The 21,303-nt window shown below is 46.7% G+C and overlaps 1 long non-coding RNA gene across 2 annotated transcripts in view; it reads left to right on the plus strand.

Moving 5' to 3' along the window:
- The window catches only part of LOC309527043, a 69,183-nt gene continuing 47,880 nt past the window's right edge, over window positions 1-21,303 (plus strand). The window contains exon 1 of one of the 2 annotated variants that reach the window (XR_014217062.1): window positions 1-435. This is a non-coding gene — a long non-coding RNA (uncharacterized lncRNA). The remainder of the gene's footprint in view (window positions 436-21,303) is intronic. The other variant, XR_014217063.1, reaches the window with a different exon arrangement.

Genomic DNA, 21,303 nt, shown 5'->3' on the forward strand with positions numbered 1-21,303 from the left:
CCGAGGAGACGCGTGACCCCCCTGGTTCCCTCCAGACTCCAGGCTTCCAGGCTCTTTCTAGCTCGAGCCTTGGCTCTTCTAGTGGTGGGCGGTGAAATGCGGGTGACCGCAGCAGGCCCTTAAGAAGCACTTACATTGATGCATTGCTTAACAAATCCGAAGTGGCAAATAATCACTCTGGGGGATGACCCAACTTGCAGAAGGGAGCAATAATCTGGGCTGCTCCAGAGAAAGGGAAAGAAAGTAAGCCTGAGGAAGGAAGGGGGAAAAGGAAGACGGGGAAAGTCTGGAGCCAGTTCTTTGGGAAACTCTTTCGAAGCGAAGAACACTAGGCAGGCACATCTTCCCCACGGCGAGCTTTTCTTTCGGAAAAGACCGATAAGAGCCTCACCATGGAGAAATCAGGACCCGAGAGCGGAAGAGAGGCGGCGGCTGGTGAGTTGCCCTGGGCCCTTCCACTGCTTACGGGCGGTTTTGGTAGATCTGTCCGGTTGGGTTCTGGAGAAGCCCCTTCCTCGAGGTTGAGAAATAAGGGACGGACCAGAGTGCTAAAAGACAGAAAAGCAATAGCGGGGATTTCAGGAGAATGTGGAAGTCTTGGCAAGAGTGTGAAAGGCTTCCTCTGGGTTATACTGTATTAACTCTTCCCCTCGAACCTACTGTTATCTTAAGAGGATTTAGTGTGGCTAATAAAAATATATAATAATCACAACCAAAGAAGTATAAGCGCTCCTCCTGAGAAATAGTCACGTGACGTGTACGCATTCCCTCCCAGGACAACCCCCCCGCCTAACCCCTCCCCCCCTTTTCTTTAACTACGGTGCCTCTGTGGATCCTATGTAAGACACACCAATTAGGGAACAAGTCCCTTGAACTAAATTACCAGTTAAACTGTCTCTGTGTTAGGTAGGATCTAGCTAGCGGGGTGTGTGTCTTCCAGCAACAACTGTCACCTGCCATTAGGGCTCCTGGAGTCTCTGCAGAGACAGATGTTGCATCTTGAGGAGCGTGTCAGCAGCGCCCGCACCGGCGCGTGGAAGCGCATCTGCGTCTTGCTGTGCCGGATATTTCTTCCTTCCGTGCCCACGGTCCGATGCTCCCCCCCCTTCGACTTTGGTGCCCACAATCTAGTATCTCGTGTGTGCGCGCGCGCGCTCGTGCGGCAAGAGATCAGCAGAATGATTTCGAAATAATGAGATTGTTGCGGTTTTTCCATAGAGACTGCAAATCCATCCTATGCACTTACATGCCGTAGTGTGGAAAAAAAATATTCCTAGTAAGGTTGTAAGTGGTACCTCGTGTTAAGTACTTAATTCGTTCCGGAGGTCCGTTCTTAACCTGAAACTGTTCTTAACCTGAAGCACCACTTTAGCTAATGGGGCCTCCTTCTGCTGCCACGCCGCCAGAGCCCGAATTTTGTTCTTATCCTGAAGCAAAGTTCTTAACCCGAGGTACTATTTCTGGGTTAGCGGAGTCTGTAACCTGAAGCGTATGTAACCCGAGGTACCACTGTGTTCCAATGCACCTCCTTGGGAGCAAGCCCTGTGGGGTTTAGTGGGGCTTGCTTCGGAATGGGTTTAGGGTTGCATCCTTATTAGGAAGTGGATCTGATAAAGTGCACCCTACTTCCAAGTCAAGGAAGGGCCGTAGGTCGGTTGTGGGGCAGCTGCCTTGCAAACAGCCAGCCATAAATTCAATTCCCGGCATCTCCAGGTAGGGCTAGGAAAAAAGACTCATGTCTGAAACGGCGAGAAACTGCTGCCCGCTAATGCGCGCAATACTGAGCCGGATAATAGACTAAGGGTCTGAGTTAGGCGGCTTCCTGTGCCAACACTGTTTAGGATGTACCTTTCGGTTTGCTTGACAGAGCATGTTATCCGGATACAAAAGGATATAAAGGGAAGATGATGGTCTCCGTGAGAGAAGGAATCACCCCCCATCAAAGCTCGGGGTGCAAGTGAAGGCACTGTCGAGTAGGTTCCTGCTTCCTTTCTTTCTGGACGTGTGTGTCCAGACGTACAGAAGCGTGCGCACGCTTCCTTTTCGTTGGGCTGCTACTGAGGGGATCTCGACAACAGCCCGATTCATGATAAGGCAAAACAGTCTTGCAAAAAAAGAGGTCTCTACCTCCCCAGGCAGCCTGCTCCAAAAGGGTCATAGCGTTTGGAGAGAGAAAAAACGAGGCAGTATAATACAAAGGAAAGTTCTCCCCAATTATAACAGACCAGTATTATGTGACAGCATTGCCCTATCCCTAGATAGGGCGGAGCGTGGCGCTGGGAATAAGGCCCCTCGTTTGTCATGTCACCCCCATCCTGTTGTCCCATAAAAGTCCATGTAGTTGCCAAACAGGTTAAGAAGCATCCCGTAGTGTTATTCGCCGCCCTGAGCTCCTTTGGGAGGAAAGGAGGGCTATATCTACGTTGGGTACCTAACGGTTCACGAAAGCCTCCTTCCTTGAAAACGCCGCTCCTTGGTCCCAGTCCTGCCTCGCTGAGCAAAAGAGGGCAAGCCCACTCCGCTGTACCCGCCCTTCTTCTCTCCTCGATCGTATTTCTAAGTGGGCTACTACTTGGCTTCGGTGGGACCTGGCCACTCCGGCCCACATCCGACGCAGTTTTACGCCGCTCAAAGCCTTGTCTTGATCTGGGCCTAGCTGGGACAAGATGTGGTTTTCGGTTGCCTCTGCTGTTTCTCGAAGCAGTAGGTTTAGTTTCTAGTCCTCATGATGACTGAATTCAGCATGATTAGAGAGGGCATTTGTTGTATTGTTTTCAAAAAACAAAACAAAACAGCGCGCACAAAGCGTACTTGGGGACAAGGAGAAGAACAGCTAAATTTAATGGAGGAGCTTAAAGATCAACAATAATAATGGTTGTTTCTCGTGTCCTAATAGCACAGCGTGATTTTCTGGCGGGGTTCCTGCTATTTCACATCCACGACCTCCTTGTACGACAAAATCGATTCTTCTTTCGGGAGCTTTACGGAGCTCATTCCCACCCATGGGCATACCCATGATTTACTGGGGGTTATCTGCGACGCAATTTGTCTGCTAGTTAAGTATTTTTATTTATTTACTTGATGGGGGAGGCAGCTGCACCATCGTGGCTACGCCCATGTTCCCACCTTCTGGTGTGTGTTTTTTGTCCTGTTCCATTACTAAACAGGCCGATTCCCTCCGGCTTATCTGCCCGAGGGGCGCTTGCCCTGGGCCGGCAGCGCCTGAACCTGGCGGCGCGCGGAGCTACAGGCGCTCTCAAACCGGACTACTCGCACTTATCTGCGACTAATTGCCACGTCTAGGGCTCCGGCTTAGGACGCGTCCCTGCCCGCCTCCACCGCGATCTCTGGCCCTCGGCCCTCCCTCCGCGCCCTGCTTAATGGTCGACCATTTGCAAGCCCTTCCTGGAGGGGAAAGCAGGACTCGCCCCCCGCCCGCCGATCGCGGTGGAAGAAGGTCGCCAAATCTCTCTCCTCCCTCGGCTTCTTCCAGAGTGTGGAATTCTCTTTATCTCGCAAGAAAATGGAAGCAGCAACATCCGAGTCAATTAAAATTCTTGCCCTGGGAGGGTTTTTGGGGGCTGGTGTATCGGATCCCAAGTAGCGATGACAGTTTGAGAGATTAGGGTGTATAGAGAGGCCCAAAATGTCTATTTAAATGTTGGAGGGATGGGGGGGCTGCGGCAAGGCCACCACTTCCACACCCCACCCCACGTTGCAACTCTTCTCTTTCGTGTTCACTCTGTCCTGCAAAACTAAAGGGGGGGGGGAGGATTAAAATGTCTCAGTTCACTTCGTTCTCGTGCGTTTGGTACAAATTAACAGCGTAGTCCATCGCGAAGGAAGCCAAACTGAGTTCAATGGGAGTTACTCCTGGGAAGTTAGGGCAGACGATCCCAGCGTGAAAGTATTCTCTGGAGGGGATCGACCTTGCATCAACAAATTTATCTCTATCAAAACATTTCAGGCTATGTTCATGTTTCTTTGACTGGGACAAAACATAAGAAGATAAAACCAGGTTGTATTTTGAGTTGGGATGGCAGTGTTCAATCCATTCGTTAAGCTAATTGATTTTAAAACTTTTAACTGAATTAACATTTAAAGAATAGCATCTATTTATTAAATTTCAGGCACTGCAGATGGCAGACAGAGTCTTGAAAGGGGTATTCTCTGCTCTCTCCCATAAGAAGAGCTGGATCAGGCCAAAGGCCCATCTAGTTCAGCATCTTGTTCTCTCAGTGGCTAACTAGATGCTTATTGTGGGAAGAAACCGACACCAAAAGCACTAAGTACAACACCACTCTCTCCCCACTTGTGCCTCCTGCTTGCAGCTGGTAGTCAGAATCACAGGCCGCCTCCATTGCTGGAGTTAGTACACAAGCATCGTGGCTAGTAGCCATCTGATAAGCTTTTTCTTAATGGGTTTGTCTAATCCCAGTTCAAACAGGTTTGAAAGTGATTTACATAAGTAGTGTAAACCACAGATCACTGAAATCAATGACATTTAATTGCGCTCACCTTTGTCCACACTCACAAACACCAGGGGTTCCCACTAATGTGTTTAGGAATGAAGGTACTGGCTGAGGGAAATGGACCTAAAAGGGAGAGATTGGACCCTCTCCTATTGGAGCTTGTTTCAAGCTGCAGCTATTCAAGCTCCACATATGTTCTCTCTCAGTTAATGATATTCAGAGAAAAATCAGAGGCAAATGGCACAGGCACTGGCCTGTGTGTTTTGCATATTGGGCCCCAGATCGCCTGCCCCTGCCCTGAATTTAATCTCTCTCCCTTTCTCCCTTTCTCTCTCTCTCTGTATGTCTCTCTCTAACACACACATACACTGGTCTCCTACATTTTTGGGCCAGAGACACATTTGGAAATCTAATAAACTTTTGTGGGTACCACAAAATATCCATTTACAGAAGGGCACTGCTCAGCACCCCTCCCCCTAAAACAGGCAAAAACACCTACACCCCAATGATTAAAATGCAGACAGAAAAAGCAGAAACAAGCAGCCCCTCAACAAACATCAAAAAAGTGTTTTTTTAAAAAAAAATATTGGAGGTTTAAGGGAGCTTGGTGTGCACCAAGGGTGTGCCTGAGGGTGTCATGGTGCTCATAATGGGGACCCTAGACTTATAGGGGAGCTAACTGCCCCACAAGGTGCACTTCTGGTGAGACTCCTGTCACCTACCAGTTTCATTTGCTCAGAGGCAAATGTGTGGACAGCAGCCCCAAACATTGCCCCTGGTCAAACACTTCTTTTGTGGTTATGATAGACAGCCATTTGATGTATCATGCCATTTACCCCACTCTTCCTAATGTAATTCCTTCATTTCAATCCTCTGTATTATATGGATTTTAAGGATATTTCCCATGACATATCTGGCATTTCTTGTGGGAGATGTAAACCGAAAGAAAAGGCTCTTTTGCTGCTGCTGAAAATCTCTTCATGGTCTTTTTATGTAACTCAAAAAGCAAGGACATTTAATATGGTATACTTGATACAACCCTTGCTGATTCTGTTCTGTTGGCTTTACTTGTTGTGATTGCGCTCAGGTAAGTTGCCTCTGCCTAAGGAGGAGACTCCACTATGACACCATATGTGATATTATTAGTATTGTTAATAATAACTTATTTGGCATTCTAACCAGCAGAAAAGGTAATCTGCTTTGTTCTTACAACACTTATGTGAGGTAAATGAGCACAATCTATTCATAATAATGGGGCACCTCCCTGAATAAGGGTATTTCAAGTCCCTGATCACCATGTCATGGACTTGGGGTGCTCCATCTTAGATCCGAGAGTGTGACCAAATACAGACTGCATCAAGTCAGTTTTTCAGAACTCATTATTTTGTGACATTTTAGTCAGTGCTAATGAAGGTATTTTGCCTGGCCCTAATAAAAGCGTTGCATGACTGTGGATTTGGAGGTTTTTCATCAGAGGGCAACATGACTTCCTTAGCTTTGTTTGCTAGTCAAAGTAGTAGCTGAAAAACAGGCAACTTTTCATTTCTGGAGAAGATCCTACATCCTATTACCGGTATTTCTCATTGCTAAGGAACAGCTTGAGCTAATTGGCAGGACAATCATATGCATGCCTACTCAAAACAGTAAGTCCCACTGAGTTCTATAGTAAATGTGTGTAGGATTGCTGCCTAAATTAAGGGATTGCTACTGCCAATAAGAACTCCCAAAAACAAAATATTTAGCGTGGAAAATAAAAGCAACCTGGGCAGCTCCCGTGCAATGGGGAGATTCCACGTTGCTGCAGAGCTGCTCATATAACCAGGATCTCCCAACAGAGAGATCTACTGTATTTGCATCCCAATCTTACGGGGATCAGTTGCTCGCCAGTAAAGGCCAGTTTCCAACGGCACTTGATCCCAACCATGCGTCCATGAGATTAGAGCCTCAGTCAGTGCCTAGGGATTCCTAACAGATCACGGGACTGCGCTCAACCACCTAATATAGCGTGTTTAATGTGAGCAAAGGACAAGAGGGCAACGAGCTAACAGCCTCAGGAGCAGTCTTGACCGTCAAACCAAAACAGATCAAACATAACATTAGCACGATAGATAGTCGAGGCCGGGGCACCCCAAATGCCTTGCGGGGTGGGGGGCGCCCAACCCCAGCCCTGTTCCGCGGGGAGTCCCCCTTCCCCCGGAGCCGCGCGCCCATAAAGCGTTATTAATAGGCCGCGGGCGGGCGGCGGCTCCGGGAATCTCCGCTGGGTCTGCGGCCCAGGCGCCCGTGATTAATGGGCCGCGGAGGCGAGGCTGCTCCCTCCCTCGCCCGCCTCTCGCTTAATGCAGCCGGGAGCCAGAGGCGTTATCCGGCGCTTTATCTCCCGGCGGGGTCTCTCTGCTAATACTCCAAATGGGCGCTCTCGCCTCGCCCTGTTTACAGCCCCCTTCGGCGGACGCCCCCCTGATGAATGGACATTAGCACTTTTTCGCACTACTGTATCAACAAAAAGAGCTGCAGGGCCGCAATAATGGCGGGAAAAGCAAACACTCGCCCGGCCAGATTGGGCGCGTCTGCTCTGTGTCCGCCTGATGGATGAGCTGGGCCTGACAGGCCGAGGCTCGGGAGGCTGCGGGGCCCGGCAGCCTCCTGGCAGCGCAGCCCAAACACGCAGCCGAGGGAGGAAGACGCTAGGGCCCCCCCCCCCAGAGCCCCCCCTCCGAAACCCGGGAGAGAGGGGCCCGCAGGGGTCGCTGGGGAAATGGGCAGCCGCTAGGCCTCAGGAGCCACGGGGCGACCCTGCGTTTATCGGAGGGGGCCGCATGCGGGGGTGTCACGAGGGCCTGTTGCCGCACACGCATCTGCTTCCGACACTTAGGTCCTAAAGGCTGCTACCCTTCCCCACGTGCAAGGCTGCCTGGCTGCTTAACAGAACTGCAAGGACTTGAGGATCTTCACTTTCCGCTCCTCCTAATTCAGTTTCCTTTTGCGATGCCAAAAGCAAGGTGGAGGAAGGACAGGTGAAGCTCACTGTTGGGGTGCCATCACAAGGCCTTGGGGAGCCCAAGAGCAGGAAGCTGGTGTGTCCCAGGGGCTCTCCTGAAGAAATCTTCGGAGCATGGGGACAGGAGCAAAAGAAAGCAAAGGAAGTGGGATGGTTTCTAACTGGAAGGGAAAATGAAAGTAGGCCTGGAAAGAAATGGGCTTGTTCGTCTAGGCCTGCGTGAAAAAGAAACAGGATAGCGTGCACAGCGTGTAGGTTGACCAAGATAAGAGTGGGGTGGAATGTTTGTAGCACAAAATATTACATCTCTCTTTGGGAAAGATGCTAGAGACACAAACAGAGGAACTAGCTCTGTGTTTGTTTGTAGGAGGAGCTCATGAATATCACAGGTTCTTTAGATAAAAGGGTACAGTGGTACCTCGGGTTACATATGCTTCAGCTTACATACGCTTCAGGTTACAGACTCCGCTAACCCAGAAATAGTGCTTCAGGTTAAGAACTTTGCTTCAGGATGAGAACAGAAATCGTGCTCCGGCGGCGCGGCAGCAGCAGGAGGCCCCATTAGCTAAAGTGGTGCTTCAGGTTAAGAATAGTTTCAGGTTAAGAACGGACCTCCAGAACGAATTAAGTACTTAACCTGATGTACCACTGTATATTCTGTTGCACATCCAAGACTGATGGATGGAGAAATGTGTCCAGTTATTATTTTTGCTACTAAGAAGGAAATCCTGTAAGCAATCTCTTGCATATTATTTACGATAAATCAATATTGTTAACGTGGAATAAAAAGTTCTTATAGAATAGAATCTACATTATGGCTCACATACATTTTATATCCAGTTATGGACTGGTTTGCAGTGCAGCAAGAAAAAAATTATAGCATCAACCAGTTGTAGGAATGGGGTATCTAGGAAATCAAGTCTATCTGATCCAGATAAAGGGTTGATAATACTACACAAACATACTTAATATTTTTATTCCCGGGGAGCAGTGAGGGGGAAATGACATCAGTTAGCTGAAACTCATTTTGTTTCCAAAATTTGCTCATTGATTGATATGTGCATGCATCTATAGGCTAGTGAAAAGCTGAAACCCAGCTGTTCTCCTGCCAAGATGAAAATTAATTCACAACCTATAGCTCAGATACCAAGTAAATGAATTAATTTCAGCTAAGTCACCTTTATAATTTAATGAAAGGGCAACATTCACTGACCAAACAGCATTTTTCAAACAAAAAAAATGCAAGTACTTGTACAAGCTGTCTAACTATGACAAGCACTATCTTAAAAGAGATATTCTGCCTTTTCTTTCTCATAGGGGATAATGCCGCTTCTAAGATTATGGTTGCTAGGACACTCATACATTATCTGAAAACACAGTGTGCTGCTTCTTTCAGAAATTCTTCTTTCAGAAATATTGTTTTTACCCTCATACAAATGTAAACACTTTCATTATTAATTTGTAAGTTTCAGCTCAATTATCAACAAAGGTTGACAACTTCCCCAGTCTATTCTTAGGCATGTTTATTAAGACACAAGTTCCACTGAGTTCAACAGAGCTTATGAAAGTGTCTGCACAGGGTTGCAATTTTAGTTACAGTACTTAAATTTTATTTCAAGCATATTCTCTTTAAAAAACACCACCAGAAACCTTTAAAGTCACATCTTGTTTTCAGGCAATTTAATATTCTAGAGAAGGTGGTGGGGGTGGGGGTGGTTTGTTGCTGGCTCTGGTTCTGAACTGCGTGCAATCTGCTGGAGGTCTCTGTTTGTAAACTCTGAGTTTCTGATTCCTTAGCACTAATTGGGAGCCAGCACTTCTGTGTGTTGTGGGTGTATTAAGAGCTAGGATTCCAGCAGCAGGCTATTAGCAGTTCCTTGAGTAAATCTTTGTAGATTTCTTCCTGCTTTCCACCTCCCCCATTTTCTTGACTGCAGAAGCTGCTGGAGAAAATGGTCTTGTTGACATTGCTTCTGACTTCTTAACACTTATGGGGACATTAGGCGCCAGTTCAAATACACTGTGCTCCACTTGTAGTGTACATGCTCCCTTTTTATAAACACAGCTTTATAGCTCTGACATGCTTGTCAAAATTCATTGACAAACATTTTGGATGATGGACAACTTCTACATATACTGGACAAAGGTGAGCTCGTAACAAATTCTGTGCCACTGGGAAAATAATCTAAAAGGCAATAATACCCTCATTCATCCTGGGGATCTATCTTAACATGGTCTTTTAACTCTGAAGTATTTTAGAAATGTTAAGGGAGGTTTCCCATTGAAAATAAAGACTAAGGAGAACTAAAAACAGCAGTAGAAGAGCTTGTCTCAGATAAATCCAATTTTATTCACAGCTATTGTTAAACATCAGAAAATCAGACAGATGCAGCTAAATGGGAATCTGCCTTCAAGATAGGCAATACACCTATTGATAAGAAAATGGGAAGAATAGGGCTTGTACAAATACCATTAATCTACAGGTGCCAATGAAAAATAATACATAATACCAAAATGGCATAGTTTGAGGCTGCTATTTCCCCTCAGGTGTGGTTCCTGCAGCCACCCAGCTCTACACAGCAAGCAGAAATTCACCCAGAGAGGCAGTGGTGGGGGACAGCTCCTCTTGCTGAATCTATGTTTGTCATAGCTGAGAAAGACTGGGAGCCCCACTAGGAAAAGAACATTGGCAATCCTCAGGTGGTCTCTGGCAAATGTCAAGTAAGAAAGCCAACAGTGCATTCGGTGAACTTTGCTGTGCTTGGAAAGCACTGAAAAGAAGATCCGCGCTAACCTATAGGTCTTGCAAAGTCAGAAGCAAATGGCTAACACTGCAATCCTATACATGTCTCCTTGGTTGTCATTCTACATTGATTTATACCTCACTTCTTTTTCTTTTTTTTTACAAAAAGTGCAGAAGACAGCTTACATTAAATTGGTATTACAAAGCAAGAGAAAATGCATTTCAAAAACGGTGGAGGGCCAACGAGCAAGTAAACACCAAGTGGTTTATCAGCCATTTTGCACTGCTGGAAACGCCATTCTTCAAACTAACAGCTGACAGTATAAAGCGCCAGCAGCAACCAGCACGCATAAAGCTAGATATTAGAGTTGCGAAGTATCTGTAGGGAAAGCACTTTGTACGCCGTCCTCCTAACAGGAAGGAGATGCGCTGAATGAAAGGAGGCTTATTTCCAAGTCAATAGCTTCATAGACGAGTATGTTAGTCAGCGGCCTGTTTGGGAGGTCGGGGAGAATGTACTTAAAGGAAAGTATTTCTGATTAACTGGTCAGCGTGAGAGTGGCTTTCAAAGGATATCTATTTGTCATTCATTGGTGCTTAGGTAGCTGTTCAGAGGCTGGACACCGACAGTTATTATCAAAGTTCCGGGGAAAACACTCGGTTTCCTTCTGGAACCAAAAAAGAGAAACACGCGCAAAAGTAAGCTGTCCGGCGTCCCTATCTTGAGCACACTCAGTTAATTTGGAAATAAGATTCTTCGAAGCAAGTGTGATGGGGGCGTCGTTTAATAAGACCCATTGCACTGTTGCATTTATTTAAACTGTAGTACCCACTGTTTGGGAGGCAGCTGTTTCTGCGGCATTTGTTGCGAGCGGGAAGGAAACAGTCTACCACAAGTGTAGCCCTATTAGGGCAGACCTGCTGTGGGTTTATTACGAGATGCTTCTCTCTCTGCCAAACAGGCCGTACACGCGGTGCATATAGAATACAGAGCCGTCGAGGTTTCAGCTCCAAAGCGATGGAGACCCTGCAGTCTGTCTGCCGCACACGATGCTTTGCGAGGGGGGCCTGGTGGTTTTGGTCTGGCAAGCTTTCTGGTAATGGGCGTTGAGAAACCGAATCTCTTTGGCCAACATCCTTCTCTCCTTCCACCTCTTCTTAGAAACACCAGTTCATTTCTTTTTTTTTTAAAAAAAAATGTTTTGCTTTGTTTACCCCATGAGAACTTCCAAACCGGTAAAAACTGGAAGGAATGAAATTGACATGCCCGGGAGAAACTCGATCTGTACAGAACAGATTGAGGAGGAGGGTGAAATTGTCCAAGTGGAGGGGATCTCTCTCTCTCTCTCTCTCTCTCTCTCTCTCTCTCTCTCTCTCTCTCGGGGTGGGAATCTGCGGTATCTCTCTATCTAAAATGCCAGGCAGCGACTAAGAGCCATTAGTTTAGATCCGCCCCCTCTCTCCTCTCTCTCTCTCTCTCTCTCTCTCTCTCCTCCCCCCACCTAAAAATGACTTCCCACCGGGGAAGATAAAGACGGCGATAGAGTTTCTTAAATAGCCGCCCCTCTCCCCCTTTCCTGGCGTTATCAGGGGGAGATAGTGCCGCTGGGCAGGGCCAGGTCATGCTATCTGTGGTCTTGGCTGCCGTCCCCAAACGCTGCCTTGTCAGGGGAGACGCCACCCGCATTAGGACCCAGACTGGACTCCTTCCGTCCTCGGTCACTCACCAGCCCCGGCTCCCAAGACAAGACCCCCTCGCGCCCCACAGCTCTTTCCCAGGAGTATTAGGCAGGCTCCGGCTCAGAGCTGAAAGGGGATGAGGAGAGGAGCGATGGGGAGATGGTGGGTGACTTGATCCCTGGTGCTACCGTCGTTCTCTAACCTCTTTTCCTTTGCATCCAGTTAGGAAAGCAAGCTTTGGAGGAGACCATAGGAGCGGTGGGAGGTGGGAATGTCAACTGGGATCAGTCTGTCCTCAGCCAAACTCGTGCAGGTCTTTGGAGAAAGTCAAGCGGAGGACACGCTTCAAGGGTGGCTTCCTTACAGTTCCACAGGCACGTTATTTAGCGTGGGTATCCCTTGTATATTCCAGTACAACTATTTATTTAAAACACACACAAACATACAAAGCTGCAGTCTTAAGCATATTTACATGGAAGTAAGGCAGCATACTGTATAAAGCAACGGGACTTACCTCTGAGATTTTGTTTTGTTTTGTTCTGCTTTGTGGTTGTTGTTGCAATAGGGTCCACCAGTTTTTCTTTAACAGTAGTTGAGGAATAAATCAACTGAAATCTATGACGGTAGAATAAATGTTTCAACACCAGGATGTATAATCCCACTTTCTTCTACAGAACTTTTCCCCAAGGTGTAAGTGACGTGTCTAAGCTTGGTGCTTTGTCCTATTAAAACTATCAACTCGCCATTCAGAAACCTTTATGTTAAAAAGTATTCCAGTACCGAGGATATCATGAATAAAATTTACAGACGGTATACAATTACGTGATATTCTTAAAATGTAAAATAAAAAGCGGAGAATTCTGGGAGGCAGAATAAGGTGCTTTATATCAGTAGGCTTAATTATTCATTGGATTTTGACTACTTCGATCTTCAGTAGAAATTGATAAGTCTCCTTGACGTAACCATTAAGACACTAGTAAGATTTTGAAAGCGAGAGCCACTACATTCAGTCCGGCGAAAATGAGATATAGGGAGAGAGGAGGCTTCTGCCAATGTATCGTTTGCTGGAATAGGAATTTTGGAAGTGTAGAAAGCATTTCGTATTATATCTACTCCCTTTCTGTTGTCTTCAGCAATGCAATTCCATGACATCTAATGCCAATATTAATTTTCATTCCGGTGCAACTAGTCATGCCTAAATACATTTGTTTTTATTTTTAAATGTCGACACAGTAGCTTGGGGCTCTTAATTCTTTTTAAAGCGTCTGATAAGGTTAGGATCTTCATAACTTGTGGAAAGAGATTTATTACGGAAGGTGAGGGAAACTCCGAAAACAAGGTTCTTAGCACATGATCGGTCACTTTGAAGACATTTCCATCAAAGTCAATTGGACTAAATTCCCAAGAAAACAGATTTAACAACGGGTTATTGATGAATCGTCCTCCCTCGGAAAAACCATACCAAAAATACTGCCAACCGGATCTGAACGCGATTTAAAACGTGTAGAACAGGACAGGATTTAAATTTCGCTACTTCTGTTTTAATTTGTTTATATAAAGCAGTGAAATCTCCCCAACCCGGTCGCATAAGGTCGGGTAAAACGCATCCATAGCTTGTGTGTGACAAAATTAAAGCCTGCCTTCGATTTGTGAAATAATTGCGTCTGCTGATACATACTACCGACAAATGCTTTCAGCACCAGAAATATAATCTGATCCTGATTTAATCTCTTGGGATCAAAGGAACAGGAATGGAATGCAAATGATCGGGATGAAAAATTCAGTTTCCAGCATGTTCCGCTCTTTGGGGGACAGGAAGGGATGCGGAGTTAGGTCATAATATTCTATCCCGCGGCTTGTTTAAAACGAGCACATTGCAGTTTGAAAAGCCTGCCCAGCCTTTATAAGATCCTGAATCTCAAGCATAGGAGCCAACTCCTAGGGGCCGAGGTCCTTTCGCTGCCCCTGAAATATTTGAGGGGTCCTCCCCCAAAGTCGATGGCCATTGCCATTCAAATAGAGAGTGTATATGCACCGTGTCATGTGATCGATGATACGGGGTGGGACTTACCTGCTCCCCCCCCCAAATATTTTATTCAAGTTGGCACCCTTGATCGCAAGGAAGGTGTGAGGGACATGAGAAGTCTGTTTGTCAAGTCAGCCAAGTTATAGCTGACTGGAGTCCACAGATTGCGACTTTGTGGATATAAAGTAGCCCAATAGATTTTGGGAGAGTGAATCGTCATCCGGAGGGAAGGGTGATGTCCTCCAGTGAGTTCCGCTTCTACGGTCCTTCTGGCACCCATCCTTACGCGTGTTTACTCGGAAGTAAGACTCACCGAGTTCCGTGAGACTGAACTTCCAAGCCTTGCATGTACGTATAACACACGATGCTAAGATTTAGTTCGTAAGATGATCGGCTGTTTGAAACCAACCAGAGGACCGTTTTGCTCAGAGAACACGTTAGATGGACCACCACTGCACACAAATAAAGTATGTTCGGGTTTCCCCGCAAGCGAAGCCAATTCGGATCAAAAACAGCCCCGCTTAAGTAAAGAATCGCGTTTGCAGCCCTGCAATTCTCTTTAAAGGACTTTAAAAAAATAATCTGCTAGCAACTCCGCGAGAAATAAATGTTTTTTTTGATCCGTCTCATCCCTGAATTCGGATCAAAGCAGGAATAAGCCGGGAGGGGAGAGCGTGGTCACTAGGAAGGGCTGCTTTAGCTAGCCGTGGAATGGGACAAGGAAATGGAGAACTCGCATTACAGAGTTTAATTTATCACGTCTCTCAGCCATTTGATTAAAAAAAAGACTGCGTGCCGTCGAGGTTAAGAGGCTTCATTATAAAGATTGACATCGCGATTGTCGTTATTTTATTTTAAAACCGAGTGACTTTTGAAAGCCTTGCAAACGTTTCCATTCGCTGTTCAGTCTGAGTTCGGCATCCGTTGCTCCAGCGCGCCTCATTTCATCCACCTTTTATGATTTACCTAGACCAGGGGTCAGCAACCTTTTCCAGCCGTGGGTCAGTCCACCTTCCCTCAGACCATGTGGTGGGCCGGACTATATTTTGGGGGGAAATATATGAACGAATTCCTATGCCCCACAAATAACCCAGAGATGCATTTTAAATAAAAGCACACATTCTACTCATGTAAAAACCACGCTGATTCCCGGACTGTCCGCGGCCAGACTGAGAAGGCGATTGGGCCGCATCCGGCCCACGGACCTTAGGTTGCCTTGACGGAATTTTTGGAGCTCAGTGCTGTAGGCTTGCAAGGGTCTGGGCGATTACTGGGGGCGGGGAAAGGAGACGCGGAAGGAAGAACCTCTCCTGAAGAAGATGGGTGACAGCCCCACGATAGTGAGGGCTGCGAGTTGACCTCCAGGCACGACAGAGAGGCAGAGGGAGGGAGGGACAGAGACAGACGCGCGCGCAGAGGGAGAAACGTGTTTGGAAATACACACGTTTACACAGTGAGCGCTGCCGAGTCCTTGGAAGCGACCGCGTGAAAAGCCTTGTTCCCCCCACTTTCATCAAAGCTCTGGATTTGCGCCTTTCTTTCCGAAGTCGTGCCAGAAATTGACCACACATTATTTTCGGAGGGGATATATGGCTGTCCTGCCACATCAGACTGATGGTTGCCAGGAAGGTGAATTGGTCGCAGGCCATAGCACGATGTCGTTGCGCCACAAGGAACCAAATGGAGATTCGGGATCCGTCGGAACCGGGTGTTTCGGGTGCGATTGCGAAACCACCCTTTGAGTGGATCTCCAGGATCTCACCAGTTGTCCATTGATTGGCCCATCACCTGCCCTTCGTCAAGGGTTTTAGCTCACCCCTTTGCCCTTGACCTAAAGCAGGACTTGCGCAGTTTCCTGGAGAGTAGTCCTGTCAAAGGAAAAAACACTGAGGGCTACTTGTGTAGCACTCTAAGGACTAAGAACAGCATGATGGCACCAGCTCTCCCAGATTACAGCTTCCTTTATGCAGGCAGGCAGGAATCTGCAGAAACGGATGCCCCAACAAATTCGTTAGCTGTTGTTTTTGCGGCAGCTGACACCGGCTCCCCATCTGGAAATGGGAAACTCGTTAAAATAAATTATTTCGCACTGACGTGATTACCACCCGTTGACGATATGGGGGTGACGGGTGGGGAGAACAAGGGCGCTAACTCCCCACGCGGGAGAACCAAAACTTACTCAGCTAAATCGCCTGAAAACGGCGTTGCGGCGAGCGAAGTGAAATGGGGCATATTTGTAAAGCACTTCCAGTCCTAAAATGTTATATAACCACACTCGTGATCCGCGTTCCGGTTGCTGAACCGTGATAGTGATGATCCTCGTTGTTTGCTGCTGCAGGAAAGTGCGTGTGCACTGCTATATGTTTCAGAATAATAATAATAATACTAAAAATAATATTTTTTTGTGAATCTGTTTTGAGAAATCTCGCAAGAGATTTTAATAATTTCAAGGAAACTGCAACGGACATTCAGGAAATGTTGTCCGAAGAGACGCCTCCAAACTCCTGGCTTCTCTCCCCTTTCTCTTCCACGTTTCTTTAGATAGCTCTTTGAACGAACCATCCCTTGAGGTCTAAATAATAGAGCAGGTAGAGGAGGTTGAGAGGAGGCCAGCCACCTAAAAGAAGAAGAAGGCCGTGCATTTTTTAAAAAAATGTAAAAATGTTTGATAATTAAACTAGGTGGTAACAGATTTACAAAATAAAGGGGCAAACTGAAAAGGCCAGGACCGCCATTGTGCACACTTCCCAGGGAGAATTCAGCGAGACTTACTTCGGAGCAGAAATGCTACTGAAATCAATAGGACCTTAAATTGCCTGATTTTGGTTGAGTTCTATTGGTCCATACCTCTGCCTCTTCCTTTCCACCACCACCGTCATCACATTTAATCAATTATAATGCCTCTAAGTAATATTTTGCGTTATTATGCCCTCCCTTCTGAATTTCCTCATGAGATCAATTTGGGATTTGCACTTCTGTGTCTTAAAGATAGGAGCCTGAATCTTGTTGGAGAAAAATTTAAAATTGTGCCCATGTTTGCATTAATGAAGTACAGTATCTGTTTTCCAGCCCCTCCACCCAGCCGAAGGGTGAGCACAGTTTTCCAGAAGGGGTTCATGGAGAGAAACGTATGACCTACAAAGTGTGTGTTTGGGGGAGGGGCCCTTGCTCATTCTCGCATTCCTGTCCAAAATCTTGCAGCAGTCTTTAATAGAACCTCAAAGTCTCCTGATTACTTTCTGTGTGTCAAATTAAAGAAGGCACAGGAGCAGCTTCAGAGCAGAACAAAAAAAGGTCCAGTCCAATCCATGTCATCCCTAGGTGGGTCTGGAAGAGATCCCTTGTCAGAAAGTCTGCTGAACAGCTGCTAGTCAGCTAGATAGACACGTAGCGTCCTATGTCTGTCCATCCATCCTAAGCAAGCATCTTCCTAAATTCAGTTGGCCCTATTCATAACATGCATAGCTGTGAGTGAAAGGCTTCTATGCACCCTTGCTTTGGAGAAAGTCTCATGGAACTTGGTATGATTTACTTCTGACACCACCTGCATAAGAGCAGGCTGCACTTGAATCTGGAGCCTCCATGGGATTCACATATTAGTAACTCTGTGCTGAAGGGAATTCCAGGAGAAGTACTTCTTAAGTTTTCTTAAGCCACCCCCCAGCTTGACAGAGGCTAACATGTTTCTAACAGTTGCACGACAGGCAGAAATTTAACAGCAAAAGCATTGCCTAGCATGGAGATGCAGTGCTGGGCATCTCCACCTGCTGAACTTCTGCCTGCTGTAAAAGGCACAGAAGCTCTCACAGAAACAAACAGTTTAAAAGAGAAAAGGGGTTGGGAATAGATTGCAAAAGGTCTTCATTACAAGCTCCCAACAGTTTGGGGTTTCTGTTTTGGTGGCAAAAGACCCATGAATGCTTGCTGAAAAGAACATGTGCTTTGAGAAAATACAGGAGGAAGGAGAGGAAGAGGGCAAGGGGATCCTATCATGGTGGTTACTCCTAAGTAAATATGCATAGGGGAAGTCCAGTTGACTCTGTGGGGCTTCTTTCCAAATAAATGTGTATAAGCTCTCTCTTCCAATTTTCCTTCCAAGAATGCCAACTTGGCCCTGGGGCCATGGGTGTCATGCAGTGTGCTTATTTGTGGGTGCTCAGCCCCCTCATGGGGAATTTTGTGGGTGCTCAGGCACCCAGGCCCCAGGGAGTTGGAGCTATGTTCCCTTCCCTATTGTCTAAACACATTCACAACCAGTGTTCCAAGGGGGCCTTCACTTTCCTCAAGTTTTCTAGGTGTTCTTCGGTGAAAACATGCTCATTGGAGGAAGAAGACAAAAAGCAGTTGGGCCAGCCACTGCTATGGATCTTGCCTTACAATTTGCAGAAGTCGTCTTTGGGGTCCTTCAGATTACCAACTCAGAGCTCTCAATGAACTGAGAAAAAAAAATCCCCACAAATCCTCTGCTGCCACGTTCAGATGTCCCTCAGCAAACAAGTTGACAAGGAAAGAGTTCCTTGAAGGTCAATCATTTTGAAAACATCCATTTTAAGGTGGCGTTGCAAAGGGCTTCTTTGCTTGGCCCAATTTGGCTTCCAGTCTCCCTGATGTCTAGGCCTGGGGACTGTCAGGGCTATCCACAGTCTGCCTGTCTTATCAGCCCTGTGGTAATTAGGGGTTAGAGGTGGTCGATAAGGGGGATCCAATGGCCCCTGGCTGGCAGCAGCTATGCTTTTGGAACAGAAACAATCAGAGCCGACTCTCTCCTCTGTGGATGCTGAAGGGTGGTCAGCCCTCCACTGTGGGAGAGGGAAGCCAAGCTCGGCAAGCCTTGTGTACAGAGGTGGTTTCAGTCATGTTGGGTTTTACTTCGGCAAGATACAAGGCTTTTGTAGGTTTGAAGGAATCCAGATCGACCATCTTTCATTTTGCAAAGGTTGATTGAAAGCCTTTTTTTTTGGGGGGGGGGGTAAGAAAAATATCAATGTGTTCCATGATTTGGCTGCCTCTGCTCACCCTCCCTTTGGATGGGGTGAGTCTGAAAGGAGAGTGAACCTAGCACAGGAAACACAGCTTTGTAGTGTAAGGAACAGAAGAAAGGGCCTTCTACCAAGGTAGACATTTGGTCCATCTAGTGCAGTATTATCTGCTCTGACAGGCAGTGGGTCTCCAGGGTTTCAGGAAGGAGACTTCCCCATGGATTGAACCTGCGACCTTTTGCATGCAAGGTGTGTGCTTCACCCCTGAGCTATGCCCCTGCCTCCTCATATCACTCTATTCAGCATGAATTAATCTAAGTAACTCCTATACCGATTATTCAGAATTAGCTAGTAGACTGAGATGGCAGAATTACGGACTGTACCACTTTAGACATGGTGTGTGTGAGAGTGCAAAAAGCTCTACATGTGTGCTAAACTAGTCATTAATCTAACCCTTTTTGCCCCTGGTGCCAGGTCTTTTCTAATTTAAGCAGTCCAAATTATAGCCCCGTCTTTCCAGGGGTGGTTTTGGGAGATGGAGCCCTCAGCTTTCTGTATCAGGTGCTGACTCATCTGCCCCCCCTTTTTAACAGCTTAACACAATTAAACATTCCCTTGAAAATCCACCCACCCACATCTTAATTTCCTCAGAGACCTAATTCTGCATATGTATGTATATATAAATCAGCATATGCAAATGTCATGCACAGGCACTTGTGCCCTGTTAAGTACCCAGCAACACCCCTGCCTGCCCACCTAGCAGTAGATATTTGACCACCTCACTCTGCATAACAGTCTCTTCATGGGACTGGAATTCCCATTCCATCTGTACAACACATTCTGAAAGAGCGGGGAAATGCAACCCTTTAACTGATTAGTGGAAATAAGTGTGTGATTAAGGATGGAAATGGGTAACGAATGCGAATGAAGACCTTGAGAATGTTTCCCTAAATATTGCTGTGCGGCGTGGCCCTTGCCGACAGGAATCTAAGAGCGGCAAGGACGCCAGGAGTTAATTTGGAAAAGGGGAACAACAGCTTGCTAGCCTTCTCGTACAAATGCCCTTAGTATTGTCATCATCTTTCATGGTCAATGTCCAGCTGTAATTAGAACTGAAGAGGATATTTCCTCTCCCACTGCTTCTCTGGGCAAAGAGGCACCAACAAACCCCCCCCCCCATAATGATGAAAACATCTGCAGTAATCTTTAGATGTCATGCTTCCTAGACTCCCCTTCGCTCTGCTGCTGTGTCTCCTGCTCCCACCATCTCTCTGTGTCGTCTCCCTCCCCCACCTCCTCTGTCCCAGTTACTCCCAAAAGACAGAGGAGATTTGATTTCTCCTTTCATTGTCAGCGATAGCCTCCCAAGGGTCAGGTCTGCCCCACGAGGATGGACACTGGGACCACTATTGCACGGATGAATTGCCTCAAATATGGGGAGGCTTTTAAACTGTTCCTTTATTTTGCCACAGCTTCTGTGTTTGACGACAGGCTGACAGGCTGGACAATCTCTGAACGATCTGGGAGTTCAAAAGCATTTATTCCAAAAGGCTTTAATGAGCTCGAGGCATCTCTGAAGCAGAACTAGAACGTTCTGAAAGATGATATGTTTACAAACCGCTGTGCAGTTCATAGAATGGCTACGGTGTTGTTTACAGAAGGGGTGGGAAACCTGTTGTAGTCTAAGGGCCACATTCCCTTGTGTGGCAGGGTTCTAGGGTCCACATGCAAGCAGTAGGTGGAGTCACAGTCAAAAGTGGGTGGAGAGATGGAAGTGATTCTTATATATATGCAGGAGGTCACAAATACAGCCCCACAAAAACTAGAAGCTTCAACATGCCCATACACACACCTGCATGGGAGCTGCTTTCAGGGAAGGGCCATAGCTCAGTGGTAGAGGATATGCTCTACATGGAAAAGGTCCCAGGTTCAATCCTTGGTGTCTCTAGGTGGGGCTGGAGAGACCCAGCCTGAGAGCCTGGAGAGTTTCTGCCAGTCAGTCCTGACAATACTGAACCAGGTAGACCAAAGGTCTGACATGGTATATAGCTAGCATTCTGAGACTATGTTAGGGACAGGGTCAACTGCATTCTTCCTTGCTGGCAAGAAGAATGCTGACTGAGCTGCCAAGACCCTTGCAATTGGCCCCACCCATGTGGCTGTGGTCTTTGTACCTATTTCCCCGTGGTGTGAGTTCCCAACATTGGGAAGCTTCTATTGGACTCGTGTCTCAGTCAATTAATCAAAGTTTAACCTGTTACAGCACAATTCTGTACTTGTCTACCCAGATGTAAGGTCTGTAGAGTTCAATGGGAATTACTCCAGGTAAGTGTGCATAGAGTTGTACTCTCCTTGGTTTTTAGGGCCGGACCACTCCCACATGATCAAACAGTTGCTGACCT

The sequence above is a fragment of the Podarcis vaucheri genome (genome assembly GCF_965113315.1).
Source record: "Podarcis vaucheri genome assembly, chromosome: 2".
NCBI lineage: Eukaryota > Metazoa > Chordata > Lepidosauria > Squamata > Lacertidae > Podarcis > Podarcis vaucheri.